Here is a 7,383-nt window from a genome sequence, read left to right on the forward strand (position 1 = left end):
CTTTAAGTGCCTAGCACAGGGCTACATACATAGTAAGTACTTAATTGGTGTCTATTAAATTGAATTAAATTAAAATTGGGTAGATTACTACCTAGTTGGAAAGATGTGGGTGTTGTCCTGTTTTTTGAACTGGATAACCCCTAAAGATTCCTCTTATTACTCTAAGATACTATGTTACAGATAGGAGCATATCATTCTTTTGTTCATATTCTTCAGTGGGTCTCTCTTATCTACTTAACGCAATTTAATCTCCTTGGTCTGGCATTCGAAATTATCCACAATCATACTACTCAGCCTTTCTAGCTTTATCTTATATCATTCACGTCAAGAGACTGCCAATTTGGTCAAAACTGTTTGCCATAAATGTCCTTCCCCATCCTATTATAATTATTATATTCTTTATATAATATTTTTGAGCCCATCACTGAGGATTGGTGGGTGGCAGCTTCTTATCTTCTGCATATTTCTCTGAGTATTCCTCCTCTTCATTTCTAAAGTCTCCCTCCAGCCCATCTCAGCTAATAAATGGCCTCGCTGTTCATTTCAAGACTGAAGCATCCAACTCCCAAGACCAGAGTTCAGGTATGGCCAGAGGAATGTTTGTGATTTTCCTTTCCAAGTTTCCCACTTTTTGACTTCAATATACCCATATACCAATATACTTTATAATATAACTAGAGAGACAGAGAGCTTCCTCCTTTATTACCCAATCTCTTCTCTCTCCCAGACATCCAGCCCACTAAGGACATCAGGGGTCAGAAGCCACTAAACAGCTGTGAGAATGACTGGTGACCCACAATGACTGAATCAGGCAGGCAATTAAAGAAGGGTTCAGTCTTGGCCCCAGTGCCAAGGCCCAGCATCAGCTGAATCCTGGGAACAAGATCATCCTGCTAAACATGAGCCATCCTTGCTGGAGTTAAGTAATCCTGGACTGTATTTCTTTGAGTAAAATTGAGTAAAGTTACCAATTAAATATTATTTTTACCCTTTTATATTTGTGCCACAAAATGGCATTAATATGCCAAAAATGATATATTCAATTAACCAATAATCATTTATTAAGTATAAACTATTTTCTAAGGAGTGGAAATATAAAAACAATCATGAAACATTCACTATCCTGAAGAAACTTACATTCTATCAAGGGAGGTAACATATATACTTATAAGTATTTATAAATAGCATTTAAGCATTATTGTGAGTATTTAAATATGTGCATGTGTACACTGTCAGCCTGGAAAACCACAGAACCACCAAAGCAGTGATTCTTTAGAACCTTCTTTAAAAGTTCTTTAAATTCTAAAGAATTCGTCTTTAATCTGACAAGGGAGAAAAAGTTCTTATGGCCACTATAGAGAGCCACCATATACCACAAAGAACCTCCACTCTGGGACTTTGGGAATACTGTTGCAGGAAAGACACCAATCGTGGGAATTTCCACCAAACTAAAGAAAGTGAGATTATATTTAAACTGTAGAGAGTATGACCAAGGAGAAACAACTGACTGGGCTGGCTTAGGAAAGAGGATGTAATCAGAGTTTAGAATACTTGGGAAAGGCCTAGACATAATAAGAGAAACTAAGGAGACAAAAAAAAATCTATACTTAAATTTGATTATATCTAGAGTGAACAAGGAAGTCTTGATGGTTTATTGTTCAGTCTGGGACAAGGGTCAGTCAGGAATTTTTTTTTGGAGGCAAGTTCCCATGGAACAAAGGTAAATTTGGGGTTTCATAACACAAAATTGTCAACACACATGTACATGCAAAGTAAATAGGAAATAATTATAGAGGGATGCACTAGTGGTTGGGGAATATAGGAACTAATTTATTTTATATAAAATTTTATTTGTAAAATAAGCAAATATATACTCTCTTTCCCTTAGTAGAAAAGCAAAAACAAACTCTTATAAGAAAAATGCAAAATCAAGCAAAATAAATACCCAAATTGGTCTTAAATGTGTCTCATTCTGCTTATTTAGAATGTCATCTTCTTGTTAGGAGCTACGAACTATTTTTTAATTAACCCCTTCTCTCAACTCCTGGAATATTTATTGTCTATACTATTCATTTTGCATAATGACTCCACAAACAAACCAGCATTTATTTTGTGCCTGTGATGGCAAATATTCTGTTAGAAATGCTGAGGGATAATCAAGTATTTCCCTTTAGGGAGCTTACAATATAACATAAGCATTTTTTCTCCCTAGAGGAAGATGTCAACAAAACAAGTGCCTAGCCATACTATTAGAAAGAAAAGAAATTGTAAGCCATTTGTGGACTTCTGGCATTATCTCCAAAAAGAAATTTTTTATGTCCAAAAGCTATCATGCAAATCTATTTTTGTAATTTAAAAAATAAAATTCTATCTAGTGTTAGCCTATGATTTTTCCATATTATAATCTGAATTCAAACCTCCATTTTGTGCAATAAATCTTGATCACTATCAAATAATTTCCAAACTATTTGTGTCCCCAAATTGTCTGTTTTCTCAAAGGAAATCTTTGGAGCTCAAATTAGGCCAAGGCTAATAGCTGGATCCAAGGAGTAATATACCACAGCATTGATCATTCTAAGTGGAGGGTGGATGTTTCTACCAGTCAGACAGTAGAAAGATAACTCTGGAGGCAGATTTATCACTTCTTTTTAGCCAAGTGTGCTTCAGGAAAGAAAAAGCTTTTCAGTTTCTCATATCTTGAACTAATATATCAAAAGATAAAATGAGCAGAGATTAGAGGGTTTTTTAATCCTTTATTTGTCCAAGTTCTTTGCCAACATAAGCACTAGAAAGTCAACCGATTTCACCACTTTGATAGCACAGATGGTATTAAAACCTTCTGTGGGGATGAGGACTCCAGTTGGGACTCAGATTTTCCAAACCATGAGATTATCAGACCATCCTAGATGTTACTAAAATAAATAGAAATGCCTGGAAGAATAATACTCACTCCCACAAGGAATTCCTGACATAGATGATTATCTGTCTTCCTAAAGCACAGAATTCTCATCAGGTTCATGCCTGGAAATTCTTGAGTATGTGAACCTCTCCCTTCTCATTTCACTCTTGCTGTACTTCCCAGAATCTGGCAATGTCTCTCCTCTCAACTTTGCCACCTCCTCAACCTCTGTAAGCCCACAGAATATTAGGGTTATATTAGAGCCTCTAGTCCTACCTTCTCCTTTTTATAGATAAGGAAACTGAAGCTCAGAGAAATGAAGTAACTTGTCCAAGGTCTCACAGCTAAGAAGGGATGGCCAAGATTTGAACTCATTTCTTACAGCCAAAAGTCTAGAGATCCCTAAGAGCAGAGTACTGCATTTGGATTCAGAGAACCTGATTTCTAAGCTTTGGGCTTTCATTTACTACTTTTATGACTCTGGACAAGTTTCTTTTCTTTTTAAACCCTTACCTTCTGTCTTAGAATCAATACTGTATATTAGTTCCAAGGTAGAAGAGTGGTAAGGATTAGGCAATAGGGGTTAAGTGACTTGCCCAGGGTCACACAGCTATGAAGTGTCTAAAATCACATTGGAACCCAGGTCCTCTAGTCTCTAGACCTGGCTCTCCATTGAGCCACCTGGCTGTCCTGCAGATTGTTTTTCTTTCTGCTTCCTCATTTATAAAATGAGCAAGTTGGGATCAAGGATGTCTAAAATCCCCTATAGTTCTAAAACTCTGATCCTGAAACCTAGAGAATTTTAACACCTTATTGACTGAACAACTGAGAAGCAGAATAAAGTTCTCTGCATTAAAGAAATTCTTGTCACTGCTACAAATGTAAATTTTATCCCCATCCCCAGAAATTATATGAGATAAGGACTCCTGATCCTTCAATAACTCTGATGATGAGGGTGATGATAGCTAGAAGTTATATAATACCTTAAAGTTTGTAAATATATATGTATATGTAAAACATTTCTATATATAAAATCTCATTCGTCACAACAACCCTGTGATGTAGGTGCTATTTTTGTTACCATTTTTTAGATGAAAAATTAAGGCTAAGAGACATTAAGGGAATTGCTCATAGTCAAATAGCTGCTTAATTTCTGAGGCAAGATTTGAACTTGATACTAAGATCCATGCTCCACCACTATGGCACCTTGCTGCCAAAATAAACTATTGTTGAGACTCTGGAATGCCACTCTTACCTTCACCAATGAAAAGGCTGCTTGATGAATATACATCTCGTTTTGGTTATATCAGCTTTAGCATGACTCTCACTTCAAAGCACCAAACTTTAGGGGCAAGATGCCCAGACCCTGATGCTTGATGGGAGGTCAACAAAAAAAAGTGAGTCATAGATCTATGCACGAGTGCTTTTAGTGGCTTTGGGGTTGTTTGGTTTCTTGCTATTTTCATAAAAATAATTCTCTTTAAAACAACAAGGCTCATACCAATGGACTTGTTTCTGGTTTGGGTTACATGTTTCTTGTTGGTTTAATTTTTTTTTTAAGTTGAAACATTGAAATTGTTCATCCATTTGGAAAAAAAAAAAGCTTAAATAATTCTTTTGTTTTTCAGCTCTACAACCTGGCAGAACTGGCCTTCATTGGTATGACTTTGTATTTTCATTACCAAGTACAGTACCTTGCATATCATATAAGAAATATTTGTTGAAATGAATTCTGTTTAATTGAGTACTATAGCAATAACCTAGGAAGATGAAAGGAAGAAGGCAATTGATCATGTTCTTACTGAAAGTAATCCTTCTTTTATAGAAGGGTCATGATTAAGATAATGCAAAGCTGGTAAGCCTAACTATTATTCTGGAAAATTCAGATAAGATTCAGAAAGATTTTGGTGGGATAGAACATTGAACTGAATCTAAAAAAGACGAATTTAACAAGTATTAATATAGGGGAGTTTAAAGAATCAATTTCACAAATATAAAGTAGTAGAAACATGGTTAGATAGTCTGAAAAATATCATAGACACCTAGGTTTAGAGGTCACCAAATCCACATTTTATAAATAAGGAAGCTGAGAACTAGAGAAGTTTTGTGGCTTACCCAGAGTCACACATCTTATATATGTCAGAGGCAGAATTCTCCAAGTCCAGTGTTCTATCTGCTGCACCATGCTGTCCCTCTATGAGGATTTTAGTGGACTGAAATCAAGACTGATTCAACAAAGTGACATGGCACCCAAGAAAGGTCAAGTTGTATTAAGAGAAATAGAGTAAACAGGATTAGGTAGATAGATGATGGTACTGCTACGTGTGTGTGTGTGTGTGTGTGTGTGTGTGAGAGAGAGAGAGAGAGAGAGAGAGAGAGAGAGAGAGAGAGAGAGAGAGAGAGAGAGAGAGAGGCAGAAACAAAGGCAGAGACAAAACCAGAGACAGAGAAAGAGAGATAAACAGATAGGGAGACAGATAGATAGATGGATGGATGGACAGCCAGCCAGCCAACCAGACAGACAGACAAACAGACAGACAGACAGACAGTTAGATAGATAGATAGATAGATAGATAGATAGATAGATAGATAGATAGATGAATAGAGTGATAGACAGGCAGAGAGATAGATGGATGGATAGATAGATACATAGATAGATAACTTATTAAGTGCCATGTACTAGAAATACAAATACAAGAGAGAGTCTCTACCTTCAAGGAATTTACATTCAAATGAGGGGAAGATAGCACATATAAAGGAGCTGAAAAGTTGGGATGGGGTTTGGAGCTGACAAAGTAGTTATATCAAATCAGGGTAGAGAGATGGTCTGAAGCAGTATGATCTAATTCAGGTTCAAAGAGAGAATGATGGCTGGTGTGGGTGCTTCATCAATCAGAGCTATGGAGAACTTACTGATCTGATCATAGGAAGAGAATATAAGGGTATAAATGTTGTCAGTGTGAGAAGAAGCCTGCTGGAGCAGAGGTAGAGAGGTGATCAGCATCATGGGCCAGTTTACATCTAGAGTATTGTCTTCAGTCCTGGGCACCAAAGTTGAGAAGGATGTTGATCATTTGGAGATTGTCCAAAGGTATACAACTAGATTGATGAAGAATATTCAATTCATCATAGTTATCCTGGATGAGAAATCTTAAGAGGGAATCTGACATATCATCAGGTATTGGAAAGACTGTCACATGGAAGAGAATTTAGTTATAAATAACAATTCACATGTTTTTTAAATTACCAAATGTTATACCCAAAAACAAACTTACACTGAAGATATGACAAAAGTATCATGATGCCTTTTAATATTTTAACAGCAAAGATTAAACTGTCTTTTAAAAAAAAGATTTATACATAGTATGGTAGTTGCAAAGAGCTTTATCCATATGTCAGGGAATTTGCACACTCACATTTGCAAACAATGAACCAAGTATAGTTGGCTGATCTTGGGCATTATTTTAAATCAGTAATGCTTTAAACTTGATATTGTTGTTCTTGCAATATTTTTCAACATCTGGGCTAAAAAAACTTGAAAAATGCTTTTTGGAAATAGCTTTACTCACTCTTCTTTCTTATTTGACTGCAGAAGACTGGAAGCAATTGCTGGCTTGTATTCTCTTAGAATGTGAGGATTTCGAGACCAATAAATAAGCATTGATTTTCATTTGGAATCCTCTTCTACAATATAAATAAATAAAATATTACATTACCCCCTAAGGCAGTAAGTAAACAGTTGATCCCAGTTGAGTTTTTATCTTAGAAATGCAGATTCTATCTAAATTTTTAAATATAATTTTTTTCCTAGAAATATAAATTCTAGAGGGTTTCTTTTTCCAGAATTAGCTGTTTCATCCAAATTTTAATATGTGTTGGTTATTGTTTTCATCTTCTTCAAAACATCAGGATATCTACCTGTCCCATCCTCATCTGTATATAATTAAAAATTTACGCAATTCAATTTTAACTTTAAAGTGATTGAACCAACCAATATCTACAACAAAAATTTTCACTCCACTTTATTTCCTCTTCTTCCACTGACAAATAAAGTTGAAGCTGCTCTGCTAAGAGGAACATATTTTTAATTGCAATCTTTAATCCACATATCTAAAATCCACATTTCTATCACTGTGACATTTTTATTCCTGTAGCTATTTGAAAATACAAAATCTGATACAATTTTGCTTTAAAAAAATTTTTATCTGTGTATTTTATAATACTCTATTCTGAATATCCAGGCATTTTTGACATCTTGTGACCTATTTGAGAGTTACAATAGGCATGTTCATGCCTCTCAATTACATCAAATTTTTGTTCTAATGTAATAACAAGCTCCTTTTTTTTTTTGCAATGGCCATGTTTCCATCTGTAGTAGTCTTCCTTTTGTCATTTTGATAAGACCTCTTAAAAAAATCCATATAACTATTGGTAATATGATATGCCTCAGCACATCACATCTATGTGGGATGATGGACAAGTAT

General features: G+C 35.3%; 1 long non-coding RNA gene across 1 annotated transcript; it reads left to right on the forward strand.

Annotated features, from left to right (window-relative positions):
* Nucleotides 1–284: 284 nt before the first annotated feature.
* Nucleotides 285–995, forward strand: LOC130457495 (uncharacterized). The gene is made up of 2 exons (XR_008916738.1): nt 285–582; nt 728–995. It is a non-coding gene; the product is annotated as an uncharacterized LOC130457495 (long non-coding RNA).
* Nucleotides 996–7,383: the final 6,388 nt, after the last annotated feature.

Source organism: Monodelphis domestica, chromosome 2, assembly GCF_027887165.1.
Source record: "Monodelphis domestica isolate mMonDom1 chromosome 2, mMonDom1.pri, whole genome shotgun sequence".
Classification (NCBI taxonomy): Eukaryota; Metazoa; Chordata; class Mammalia; order Didelphimorphia; family Didelphidae; genus Monodelphis; species Monodelphis domestica.